The following is a 15,030-nucleotide window of genomic DNA, read 5'->3' on the forward strand; positions in this document are numbered from 1 at the left end:
CAGGGATATGTCACTAAATTGTTTCAGACTCTTCTTCCAACAGCCTCTGCTCAAGATTTGCTGCTAGACCGGGTCCATAGATTGCTTAAACCAAAAAGCGGTTATTCCACCAACTTCCCGAGAGATGTCCTATTAAGAGTACATTTTTTTCACGCCAAGGAGAACATTCTTAGAGCCGCCAGACAGGTGGAGGATTCTGATGTTATGGGCGGTCTACAGATATATCTGGATTTTTCCCAATTTACTTTGGATAAAAGGTGTGCATTGCGCCCGATCACATCGGCTCTAAGAGACAACGACATCCTGTATAAGTGGGGTTTCCCAGTCAAGTTGATTATTAGCTAGGAATCTTCTTCCTACATAGTCTCTTCCTATGACGCTGGAGTGAAGCTACTCGATGACTGGGACATTCCAATTGCACAGCCAAAGGCCGCAGCACCTGCACCGGTGTCGGATACCTGTATTGCAGTTCTGATGTTTAGAGTGTTTTTGCTTTGATGCTCTTAGATTCGTATTTGAAAATAGAGTGGGTTAAAGGTTAAGTGTGGTAACCCCAGACTCACATGTTTGTTGCGGTTCCAGCACACCTTGCTTTAGCTCTTCATTTTTGATGTTATACTATATATGTTTTCTTTTTTAACGTGTGATAATGTTTGTTTCCACACTGATGTGTTTTCAGATATATCAATTAGTACTGCATGTTTCGTAGTTATGTGTGACAAAATTGGTGATGTTTAGGTAGTATTTACAATTTTATCTTTTAGGTGTAAGTGTACTGGGTGCTGAGCCTATAGAGGGCCTATATGAGACCCATTCGAACCTATTCCCCCAATGGTTTTTGTTTTGCCACTATGGTTTTTTGTGGCAAACACTGTGGCCTTGTGGACAGGTTTTTTTTTTCTTGCTTTCTCTTTCTTGCCCCCCTCCCTCCGCCCTCCCCCACCTGTTGCTCCTTTCATGGAAGTACACCCGTGGGTTTGGTCACATAGTCTATCAAAGGCTCCATCTTTGGTTATACCAATGGTTAAATTCTCATTAAATGTTAATGGTCTGAATTCCCCATGTAAGAGACGCCAAGCCCTAGAAACTTTCCACAAGGAAAAAGCTAAAGTTGTTGCCCTCCAAGAAACACATTTCATGGCCTCTGCACCACCGTCCCTTCATAACTCTCGATATCCACTGGCCTATGTTGCGAATAATTCTTCAAAGAAAAATGGGGTCGATATCCTTTTCCATAACTCTGTGCAATTTGATCTAGTCTCTCAATTTTCAGACAAGGAGGGCAGATACCTGATATTAGTGGGGAAATTAGAAGATGTTGAGGTCACACTGGTTTCCTTGTATGCCCCGAATACTAACCAACTACCTTTCCTCCGCAAGTTATTTTCTACTATCCACAAGATACGGAAAGGCAAATTAATAGTGATGGGAGATTTCAACTTAGTCCCAGGCGAGAATCTAGATAAAACATACCCCTCTAAAAGGACCCAGAGGGGACCGCGTTCCCAGCCTACTTCAGCACGTTTATTAGCGGAATATGACCTCTAAGACGTATGGTGCGTATATTCCCCCTCGGTTAAAGACTACACGTTTTTTTCCCATGTCCACAACACATACTCCCATATTGACCTGATCTTGGTGGATAAATGGTCCTTACAACTTACACATAGATTGCTTATTATCCCAATTTCATAGTCGGATCATGCGGCAGTGATGTGGACATGAAAGAGCTTCCAGCCCCAGTTTACACATAGAACGAGGAGATTGCCGGAATATGTCTTACAGTCTCTGGAAGCGTCCTCAGCTATCGCTGACTCCCTATCCACATATCTCGCTACAAACTCCCCATCGGATACATCCATTCCGATACATTGGTGTGCACTGAAAGCAGTGATACGGGGAACAATTATTCAAACAGGGGCTAGGCTGAAACGACAATTTTTGAGTTTACAAGAAGCGTTGGAAACACAGTTATTACAGGCAGAGTCCCTTAACAGGGCACAACCCTCCCGTCGTCTGAAACGGGAGATAATATCCCTTAGGAATCAGCTTCAGAAAATGTTTTTACAACGTATGCAGCAAGCATATGCAAAACTTCAGCAGAAATACTACTCCTTAGGCAACGAATCAGGCAAATTTCTGGCCCAGAAACTAATATTACGCCACACTAGAAACAGAAATTCACACTCCGTCGGGACAGAAATTGCTGAACCCGGCTGATATAGCGAATGCTTTCGCTACATTTTATGACAACTTGTATAATCTAGCCTCAGATGCTGCTACTATCCAACCGACCCCCGCTTCGATATCTTCCTTTCTGGCAGATTTACGGTTTCCTCGGCTGACCCCAGATCAGTTAGAATCCCTTAATAAACCCTGGGACACAGAGGAAATAATCTCGGTCATTAAGTCACTTCCATTGGAAAAAGCCCCTGGCCCTGATGGCTTCACAAATTCCTTGTATAAAAAATATGTTTCAGACCTTGAACCCTCACTTACTGCTCTATATAATTATGCCACCGCTAGTAGTTCCTTGCCAGAGGAACTGCTGCAAGCTCGCATTATTACAATACATAAATCTGGCAAAGACCCTACTCACTGCCAGAACTATAGGCCCATAGCGCTATTAAATACAGATTTAAAAATTTACTCTAAACTTATTGCCAATAGACTGTCCCCACTGATTCCAGCCTTAGTCCATCCTGATCAAGTAGGTTTTGTGACAGGACGTCAGGCATCAGATAACACGAGGAGGGTTTTTGATTTGGCCGACTTTGTTTCTTCTAAGAGAGAGGAAGCCATTTTCCTCTCTCTCAACGCTGAGAAAGCTTTTTACAGGCTACATTGGGGTTTTCTATATAGCACTTTGGATAAGTTTGGGATACGTGGCCCCATTCTGTCATCTATCTCAGCGCTCTATAGCGCTCCCAACGCCACAGTGTTTAGTAATAGCTTCACATCTTCCCATTTTAAAATCTCTAATGGGACGAGGCAGGGGTGCCCCTTATCTCCTCTCATGTATGTTCTGGCTATCGAACCACTTGCTATGGCGATTTGACAGGCCCCCGCTTGTTTTGGTATAGTGGTGGGCTCCTCTACGCATAAAGTTAGTTTATTTGCTGATGATGTACTTCTTTTCATTACCAACCCCGTTTCCACTCTCCCGGCTCTCCACGAGATCATTGACAGATTTAGTGCAGCCTCATTTTACAAACTGAATACGTCCAAAACTGAGGCCCTACCATTCAACCTAGAACCAGATAAGCTACTGCCGCTCCAACATGGGTATAAATATAATTGGAAGAAAGACTCCCTTGTATATCTCGGAATTCTTATACCTAACTCTCTGTCCACAACGGCGGAGATTAACTATAGTCCTATGATTCAATACATAGATTCCTTATGTAAATCCTGGTTTGGCTTAGAGATATCATGGTTGGGTAGAGTGGCAGCGTTTAAAATGTCGATTCTCCCCAGATTGATGTATCTCTTCAGAACGATCCCTTATAGTGTCCCCTTACGAATCATAGGCCGCATACATACACTGATATTGAAATACATCTGGAAGAAGAAACCCCCTCGCATAGCTTATAGACACTTCTCTAAACCTAGATGCCAGGGAGGATTGGCAGCTCCAGATCTCAGACAATATCAATTTGCTTGCCAGGTGGCCCAACTGAGTGATTGGTCTCTGCCGACAGGCCAGAAATATTAGGTAGACCTGGAAAGAGAGTTATATGTTTGTACCCCTTTGATGGATCTACTGTGGATTCCATTTCAACAAAGACTTCCCCCTACTTTACCACTCCAGTCTATCACAGACTCCCTTGTGGCATGGGACTCCATTGTGGTCTCTAATCTGTCTTTGTTGGCCCTCTCCAAGCTGATTCCAGATCTAAGCCTTGCGAAATGGATTACTTCTGGTATAGTCTCTACTGCATCATTGGTAGATGGAGTGATGATCACCCCGTTTAGTGCCTTGCAAGGTCTATTCAACCTCCCCACAGCAGAATTGTTTACTTATATGCGTATTACCCACTGGTTGAAATCTTCTATTAAATCTCTGGGGCCCATGCATTTACCGCCCCCAACATATTAATGAGATTGGCGAAGGGTAGCTGTTAGGGAGTGATTAGATTTTGGTATTCCATTGCACAAGGCAACCAGAGCCTGGGAAAATCATTGGCTCACTCCCGGTGAGAGGTGGATTTAGCATGCACCTTTTCCCCACAGCAGTGGGAGGCGATATTGCTCTCATCCCATAAGATGTCCAAGTGCACGAACCACATAGAGATGCATTTTAAACTATTAAAAAATCTCTACTACACTCCAGTTAAATTACATAGAATCTGGCCTTCGATTTCCAATTTGTGCTGGAGGGACTGCTCGGAAAGGGCTAACATCATTCATGTGTTTTGGTCCTGTTCGAAAATACGCCGTCTATGGAGTGAAGTGTTCTTCATGCTCCCAACCAGATGTCCCCTGGCATCTGGTGTTCTTCATGCTCCCAACCAGATGTCCCCTTCTCTGGCGCTGTTACATATCTACCCTATAGATTTGCCACCTAGAGACCATTATGTACTCGGTCATATTTTTATCGCCACTAGAGCGGCCATTGCGCAAGACTGGAAACAGCCTGCCCCCCCCCCACTCTCTAAAATTGTACGCAAAATACAGTATGCTTTTCAAATGGAAACCATGGGCATACCGCCCTCTCATGGAGGTAACTCCCCAGTGGGTAAATGGGCTCGTTGGCAAGAGTATGTGGCTTCATATTCCAGGGCAAACATGATATTTGAGTCGGATTAACCAAATCCTTTGTTTTATTTCTCTTTTTGTGATTTTCTACTTTTCTGGTTAAGTGTGGATGTTGTATTGTATATTGCATGATACTATATGAGACCATATGCTAATGCTTTGTATACCTGGACTTCCCCACCCCCCCATGTACCCCCCTCCCCCATTCTTCCTTTTCTTCTTTCTGTATCCCCCTTCCCCATCCGAGTTTGAACGGAACAAAATTCTAATAAAAATTACCAAGTTAAAAAAAAAGAACATCCAGATCTACCCCAGAGGCATGAGTTTGAAGGAAAAAAAACATTTATCAAAAACTGGTTTCTGTAGTACTGGCACAATGCACAAGCCATTCTTAGTTTGGCATCTTCCAGTGGACTGACTCGTCTACTCATCAGGATGGCAACTGCCTTGATCTTGTAATTCACTAACACTACTTTCCCTCTCTCAGATCACAACCAGTATCACCTGCACACTGTGCTCCATTATTTCAACTTGTGTCACTGAAGTCTGCCAAGCCTATTCAAACCTTGCAGAAATATTAATGCTTTTCATTTTCACCAACTTTCCACCTCTCTGCAATGCCTACTGTCACTGATTTTTACATTCACTTCTTTCGAGATTGCCCTACATTCACTTCTCTCGAGATTGCTCTATCATACATTAACAAACCTTTAGAAATAGCCCTCAAAGAAGTGGCTCCAGCTACCTATCAGACTTTGTGTAGACTTAGATATCAGCCATAGCATTCTAAATTAACAAGACACCTGGAAAAACTCTTGCATAAAGTAGAACTTTAGTGGCGTAAGTCTCGCACTTCATCACATATAATACTATCTACCACTCTTATTGTAAGGCTCTCGACACTACCAAACAAACATATTTCCAATGTCTCACCTCTGCTCAAGCGTCTATCCCCAAGCCACTTTTTAATACATTTAAAACACTTAGTACTCCTCCCACAGCCAATCCACCAGCTACTAACCAGGGATGTGTGGTGAACTAAATGGCTCAGGAAGCACTGGCTAGCACCACATGCAATACATGCAATATATGAGCCAAAGGGTACCTCTGAGCATTACACACAGTTGCAGCAGTATAAACTCCTGGAAATTTGGTGAGTTTTGATCAGAGATGTGTGAAAAAGATAAGCACCTGCCATAGAATTTTTACTCCAGAGTGTTGGCTATAAAACTTATTAGAATAATGCAAAGAAGATATTTCTAATATATTATTTGTATTTTTCATATACTTCATACAGTCAAACCTCTGGCACAAATGTTAGTATGACAGGAAAAGCTCTGCCTCACCTGCCTCACCCGATGGCACGTCACTACTACTAACAGTGCACAAGATCTTGCTTCCTATTTCAAGCACCAGATTGATAAGATCCAAAATTAAATGGTATACTCCCTAAACCAGTAACCTGCTGAAATCCTTCCCTGAACCCTCCATCTCCTTCTCTGCATTTAATGCACCAAATGAAGATAAAGTATCTACACCTGTGGTTACCAAATGTGGTCCTCTAGGCAACCGAACAGTCCAGGTTTTACAGATATCCATGCTAAAGTACAGGTGACTTAATTAGTACCTCAGTCAGTTTGATTATATTATCTGTGAACAAGCATGGATATCCTTAAAACCTGGACTGTTAAGGTTAACTACTGATATACACTCTTCTCATCTTGCTACTCTACTACCTCTCCTCTTGATCCTATACCCTCACAAATCAGTAGAGCTCCATCTACTTTGTTCATTCCAACTCCAACTAAAATGTATAATCTCTATCTTTACTGGTATTGTTCCATCACTGTTGAAGCATGCTGTGAATATTTCTATTCCAAAACAATACAAATTAAATTCTGACCCTAAGTCTATCTCAAATTAACATCCTATGTCTCAACACCAATGCAAAACTACTTGAAACTACTCCAAACTACTTTGAGAGACTTGCCTACATGTGCCTCGCACACTTTCTTCACTTGCACAACTTATTGGATCCCATTCCGGTAGGCTTTCACACCCAACACTCTACAGAGACCCCATTAACTAAGGTAGTGAATGATCTGATTATTTATTATTTATTTATTAACAGTTTCTTATAAAGCATTTGGTTCCCCCAGCACCCTGAATGATAACAGTAACTAGATGTAAATCCCACATAATAATAGAATTCAGAGATCTTCGTTACACATATTTGCGCAGAGAGGTTCCTGCATTAGGAGGAGGTGCAGGCCCTGACATGCCACATGGAGCATTATGGCGTTGCTCCAAGGTAGGTAGCTCTTAGCTTAGACATATTGTAGTAAGGAGCCATTATCATGTGGCTCCTTGCTGGTTAATATTAGACCCAGATTGGGGTATTGGAGGTGTGAGGTGTGGTGCCTCTGGACTGGCTGAGCTGGATGGCTTTAGTGTGGCATACCTTTACATTCTTTTAACACTTTTCACTTATTAATTTTTTAACACTATTTCTCTATTTTAATTACATTTCATGTTTGTATCACCCTCTCTATAACTTCGGCTTCATAAATACTAATTTATTAACACTATAGTTTTTTCACTGGTATGCTACGCTGGGCTTTCTGGCTTATGCTGGTGTTTTGGGGTGTCACACCCTACAGCGCTAGGGACCCCAAATATACAGAGACACCTTGATGCGGCTTTGGGGCTTAACCACACATTTGCGCAAATATGTGTAACGAAGATCTCTGAATTCTATTATTATGTGGGATTTACATCTAGTTACTGTTATCATTCAGGGTGCTGGGGGAACCAAATGCTTTTTTTTCTTGCTCAGAAATACCCCTCCCTTTCGAGCACCTGAATAATATCACTAAGCTAATTGAGCATCTACCAATAAATAAGTTTCTTATAAAGCGCAGCAAATTCCATTACGCTTTACAATTGGAAATAACAATGATATAACAAAACAATGATATAACAAAACTGGGTAATAACAAACAGTCATAGAGGTGCTCGCAAGGTTACAATCTATAGGGAAATAGGCATGGATACACAAGGATAGGTGCTATCTATTGCATAGTCCACCAGATTGCAAAGGTTTTGGTGGGCTGTATGATATGGTCATACAGCAATGATGAACCGGGGTTGAGAGGAAGGATGAGAAGACATGTGAGGATATGTGAGGATATGTGTGGACTGTGAAGAGTGGATGCAATTTGATAGGAGGGTTTATGAAAGTTATGTGGGCGGTTCTGGAATTTGATATGCTTGCCTGAAGATGTGAATTTTTAGGGAACGCTTGAAGGTTTGGAGACTAGAGGAGAGTCTTATTGTACATGGTAGGGCCTTCCACAGAGTGGGTTCAGCCCAATGAAAGTCCTGCAATAGTGAGTGGGAGCGAGTAATGAGTGTGGATGAGAGATGCAGATCTTGTGAAGAGCGAAGAGTTCAGGTTGGGAGATATTTTGAGATAAGCAAAGTGATGTACGTTGGTGTAATTTGGTTAATGGCCTTGTGTGTGAGTAAAAGTATTTTATATTGAATATGGTAGAATACAGGTAACCAATGGAGGGACCGACAGAGTGGATCTGCAGATGATGAATTTCTAGCGATGAAGATTAGCCTTGCAGCTTCATTCAGAATGGATTGTAGTAATGAGAGTCTCATTTTTGGGAAGACCAGTTAGGAGACTATTGCAATAATCTATGCAGGAGATAATGAGAGCATGGATTAGAGCTTTAGCAGTGTCTTGTGTAAGGTATGGTCATATTTTGGATATGATTTTTAGATGCATGTAACATGATTTTGAGACAGATTGAATGTGGGGAACAAAGTATAGATCAGAGTCAAGGATGACACCTAGGCAGCGAGCTTGTGGGGTAGGGTAGATTGTCGAGTTTTCAACGGTGATAGAGATATCAGGTTGGTACATACTATTGGCCGGTGGAAATATAATTAACTCTGTCTTTGAAATATTAAGTTTGAGGTGGCGAGATGTCATCCAAGATGAAATGGCAGATAGGCATTCAGTGACACGGCCCAGTACAGACAGGGACAAATCAGGGGAGGATAGGTAGATTTCAGTATCATCTGCATTCAGATGATACTGAAATCCAAAAGAGCACTAAAATCACTAAGAGCACTGATCACTGCTTACTCTAAAAGCCATTATTTTCTCTTATTTTTCTAGATCTCTATTTGCTGCATTTGACACTGTTGAGCTTTCCTTTATCATACAAAAACTATAACACCTACAGTAGGTCTTCAGGAAACAGCTCTATCCTGATTCTTATGCTATGTATCTAATTGCTTTTTCAGTGTTAGTTTCTCTAAATCCACCTCAAGGCTCAGTCTTAAGTCCTCTGCTTTTCTCAATCTATACCACATCTCTTGGCAAATTTATCAGCGCCTTGTGTTCTCAAATCTGTCTATCCTTCCCAGATTTGTCACCATATGTATTGATCCACATTAATGAATGTCTTTCTGTCATTTCATCTTGGCTGTTATCTTGCCACCTCAAACTTAATATACAGTATCTAAAACAGAATTAAGAATAATTCCACCAGCCAAAAGTGGTTACCAACCTGATATCTCTATCACTGTTGATATCTTGGCAATCAATCCTACCCCACATGCTTGATGCCTAGGTGTCATACTTGACTTTGAACTGTCCTTTGTTCCCCACATTCAATCTGTTTTCAAATCTAAAACATCTATCCAAAATACGACCATTCCTTACACATTCGTCGACATGGTCTACAAGTCAACATTTGACATGTTAACAACACTGGCATAATGTCAACATGCTCAAAATGTCAACATGCATATCAATGGTAAGAATGATGACAATACTATCTAATGATAACCCTAGCCGAATCCAAACCCTAACTATAACATTAATGTGGATTAGTTTATAATATTGACATGCATCATGTTGACAATTTTAATGTGTCAACATTTTATCAATATTGACCTGATGAATATCAACATGTTGCTTGCCAACATTATGAACAAGTCGACATCCTGAACCAAATTGTTGACATTATAAATGTCAACACTCAGAACTATTCTACGTTAGTGTCAACATTTTGAATGTTGACAATATGACTACATATTGATTTAATATGAGTTGCCCACCAAAGGTTGCAGGAGCTGTAGAACAGGTAAGTGCTATTAATACACTCCAAAACTGCAACAACTACTATCAGCAATCAATTACCAATAAACTGGGACTATAGACCAATTAGGGCCAATGAAAGGTTATCCTCAGTTGCACCACAATTTGTTGCCATGAAAGGCAATCACTAGATAAGACACAACTGCGTGCATATACAAAGCTGCAACTATCACAAGATGCATATTGATATGCACCAGCAGTACATGTGCCACGTTTAATTACACTTATATGGATCTTACATCTACAGCCTAGATTCCTCTGATTTGCAATCCAATTGGCAGCCATCGATAATCAGTGATGCATTGGCAGATCGGGAGGAAAAGCATGTAGAAATTCCCTTACTTGCCAATCCAGATGATTTTTTTTGTCAGAATCAATGAATCGAGGATTTCCAAAATGTTGGATTTCGCCAATTCTGCAACCTCTGCATTGGCAAAATGAGCAATTAGGGCAATCCATTCTAGATATATTGGCCCCAGAATACTCATTCTTTATCTATTTATTTTACATAAGAAATACACATTCATTACTAAGTTAAAAAAAACCATGAAATATTTCTGATACATCAAATCAGAAAATAAAATTGGCTAAAACATGCACACAAATATGTAATATATGCATGAGCAATGAAGAAAGCACTTATAGGAGTCAGTGTTGCATTCACTAGTGATTCACTAGTGTTGTCAATTTACACATCATAATTATCCTGTATATACAGTACATCTGTACTTAATCACATACAACAAATATGTTTTTCACAGATGTATATGCAAAATTGCACCAGTCTACAAGTGTTCACAACTGTGTAAACATGTCATTACTGTATTTGGTTTAAGTTAGAACTCCTCTTCCTCCACCCATTCCTCTTTTCCAGATGCAAGTAGGAGTACATGCCAGAATCATGCATATCAGCATAAATATATACACGTGTGCTTGTGCACAGTGAATTTACACAAACTATTAAAATTTCCAGTCTGCATCTGCCCAATGGCCATTTTTTTTGCCAAAATGTAAGTTGCAGACAGCTTTGAAAGTTCAGCTATTTAGCCACTAGATTTAAAGCGGCAATTTTTTTCGGTAGCAAAACTAGGTTGGTTTTGCCTTTTAAAAAAATGCTGTTTAAATATTGCAGCTAAATTACTAAAATCTTGCAGGTGCCCACAAGCTTGAGACTGTTACATTGGGCCTTACCATCCAAACAAAATGTTTGCATAGATGGAATTTTCCTTTAAGGAAATTCACAAAATGTGCAGGATTTTTTGTGTTTTTCAATGCAGTTGTGAAACCATGCTTTGGATAAATCACATTAGTATTCTCTAGATGTACTGTGCAGTGTTTTAATTTTCAGCCACGTTGAACTGAGATGGTTCCTGTAGCTGCTTTGATAGAAACACTTGCCTATGGCAATGTTCTGCTTCTGCTCTCATTACCTTTCTCTGTAAACGACATGCTCTCTATCATACCATGCTTTCAGTATTACATCTTTTTTTTATTTGACTATATTTACCAAGCTTTGTCATGGAGTAATTCGTATTGTGTAATTTTTAATGTACACAAAGCTGACAAGTCATTTCCATCCAGAAATGCTGATGAAATATTGATGTTGCATAAGTATATGGTGGCAACTCTACAAGCTTAGTAGCAAGATTTTGTCAATGCCAACTGCCTGAAATTTATGTTTGTTGTGGAAAATAATTTCAAGTGGGCCCATAAGGCACACAAGTACACAATGGTTAGCATTTCTGTTTTCCACCAGGGTCCTATCTGTGTGGAGTTGGTATCTTCTCTCTGTGTTTGCATGCATTTACTTTGAGCTCTTTAGTTCCCCTCAGAATGTACAAAAATCTACTGACAATAATGGACCCTAGTATACATGTGTACTGTATGTGTTATTGAATTTAGACTGTAAGCTACAGTACAATGAGGTAAGGCTGATGTGAATGACCTAGAATAGCAACTGAGTGTGTCCAAGATGGCTGCCTCACCCTCTGCAAAATGTGTAAAGTGCTTTGAGACTTATTGGTAGAAAGGTTGGTAGAAAGGTGCCATGTAAATATAATATTATTATTATTATTAATAATAAATAATAATAATAATTACTTGTTCTGCAGCCACTGCTACTAAATGGAATTTGGGAAAACAACTGTAGATAATGTATACTTAATATGTTGGGCATGTATATAACTATAAAAACGTGTTTGTAGTATAATACTATTAGATAAGAATACCAAATATAATATAAACTAGCACCATCCTAAGCTAGATAACTCTTTTATAGAGTGCAAAGCAATTATCAACCCATATCTGAGAAATGCGTTGCAAAAATTTTATTACTTTGATAGTCAATGAAGTGTTCAACAAGGCTTTATGATGATTAGCAGAGGCTGTAGCACTGACTACCTAGTGCAGGGATAGGGGGAGGCACTAAGCACATATAAACATACATGTGAAGATGTATGTAATTTATTTTCTGGCAGTGTACTCTGGATCAACAGCAGCGCTGTGTACCACAGTCACCGCGCAGAGCTCAGTACTCAGAATTTAGCTTCACTCTCCTAAACCCATTCCCAGACTCCTGTGAATCTAGCCAATGAGAAACTAGGGGTGGGCTTAGGGGAATGAAGCCTAATGCCAAGCTCCTGGTACTGCATATCGGCTGTGATATACAGCACCATTGCTGATCCCAGATACACTGCCAGCACATATATTACATGAATATTCTCATGTATGTTTATATGTGCTTTGTGCCTTCCCCCCTGCACTAGGTAGTTGGTGCTGTAGCCCAGGGGTTGCAGTCGCCACTGATGATGATTTTGCCATTGGTCTGTGTTTTATTGCAGCTTATTATATATGAATAAATTGATTTATCACTGGTTCATAGTTGAGCAGTTTCTGGAAATCTGAGCCCACCTGAACTTGCAGTAACTGCGTAAATCCAAGCTTTGGCTCGGTTTTACTCACCAGGCTCAGATTCCAAATCGAGAAAAAAAGTCATCATGCAGCTTTGGATTCTTGTGGGTTTTGGATTTTAAATAAGGTCCTGGTGGTGGTGACTTGCCGTCATTTCACTCAAGTCAAACTGCTATTTTATGCACTGTGCTCTGCTGTGTCTAAGCGCTGTGTCCATCCACAAGCTGTACTGTCACTGTGTCCATCCACAAGCTGTGCTGTGTACATCAAGTGGCTCTGCTGTGTCCAGTCCCCTTAGTCTAATTATTTTAGTTACACAGTGGTCCATTCACATATAAATATTGTGACTCCCCATTGTGTCAGTTGCAAAAAAAGTAAAAAAAAAAAGTAAAGCAATAGTTTTTTTAAACGTTGGTATAACCTGTGTGCCCTGTACTCCAGTGCATTTATTCACATACATATAAAAACTGTTTGAATCCCCATATTGTGAGTTGAGCTGCAAATTTTAAATATAAAAAATATACTGTTTGAACTGTTCTGTGCACTGTACTCCAGTGAAAATTTGTTCACATATATAGTAAAGCCATTTTAATCCCCTCAGTGTGAGCTGAGCTGCAAATTTTAAAAATAAAAATCTATATTGTTCTATTGTTTGTAGTGTTCTGTGTGCTGTACCCCAGCGCGACTTTGCTCACATATATAGAAAAGCAAATTGAATCACTTCAGAGTGAGCTGAGCTGTGAATTTAAAAAATAAAAATATATATTGTTTGTACTATTCTGCAGTGCGTACCCCAGTGTTACATTGTTCATGTATACAGAAAAGGTCTTCAAATACCATCATTATAAGCTGAGCTGCAAACTTAACAAAAAAATATTGTTCTATTGTTCGTGCTGTTCTTTGCACTGCATGCCAGGGTGACTTTGATCCCAAATAAAGAAAAGCCATTTGAATCCCCTCATTGTGAGATGAGCTGCAAATTTTCAAACTATATATTAATATATATTGTTTGTACTGTTCTGTGTGCTGAACCCCAGTGCAAATTTGTTCATGTATATAGAAATGCCATTTGAATCCCCTCAGTGTGAGCTGAGCTAACATTTAAAAATGGATAAGAATCAGTATAAAGAAGAGCAGCAGCATCACGTAAATACTATCACTACAGCTGCTGCCACCAGTCATAACAATACTAGTCCTTCAATGTCATCTTTAAAAGCCAATGCTTAAGGGCATCTGAAAATAAAAAAACAATATTTTACAGTGGTAAAAACAAAACTACCTGTATAAAAGTAAAATTACAGTGCAGTAAAACATAAAATTGACAATATGCCATTCACCACATGCAGCTGCAAGGAAAGGCTCAGGTCTTACACTTTATCTATGATCTTCAACTGTCAGTGATGCATCTTTTTCTGCCTCTCATGACAGTACAAGAAAGGCAGTAGAACAAACTGTGTGTTCCGAACAGTCGTACATCCCTGAGAAGAGTCTAGGTTGTCCACATTAGCTAAAGTCTAGGGGTGTCCATGTTAGCTATGTGTGAGCCTACAATGTCTCACACTGTCCTTATAGAGAAGCCTATTTTGCCACATTTCACCATTTCTGTACCATCTACACATGTGGGGAAACAGTACAAGTAAAGATGGGGATGAGGACATAAAAGAAATTGTAGATGCTTGTGTGGAAGTGGAACAGGATGAGGGGGATATGTGTGTATTGCTACTATCTGACACTAAGTATGAGGATGTTAATCATTATATTGTTTGCGTAAGTCACCCACCAGTGGCTGCAGTACTTGCCCTTAATAAAAGAAAGTGATTGTGATGACTGGTCATAAGACCAAAAAAACACTTCTTAGGTGTGGGAGTATTTTTACCCAAATCCTGACAATGTCTGTGAAGGCATCTGCTCCATTTGTGAAGCAAAAGTTAATAGAGGTAGGGGCATTAGCAATCTAGGTACCTCCTCCATGTTACATAATTTGCAGCAAATTCATGCAAATAATTTAAATTATAATAATTATAATAATTTGTTGTAATTAACACCCTCATCATCCATCTCCTCATCAGTGAGCAGGGGTAGTCCCTCCATAAAATTGTTTTGTGGGGCCCAAACAAACCAAGCACTTCAGCCATAAAAGAGGCAGTCCCTGTCGCTGAAGTGGTTGGATTGTTAAATGGTAT

Source organism: Pseudophryne corroboree, chromosome 1 (assembly GCF_028390025.1).
Source record: "Pseudophryne corroboree isolate aPseCor3 chromosome 1, aPseCor3.hap2, whole genome shotgun sequence".
NCBI lineage: Eukaryota > Metazoa > Chordata > Amphibia > Anura > Myobatrachidae > Pseudophryne > Pseudophryne corroboree.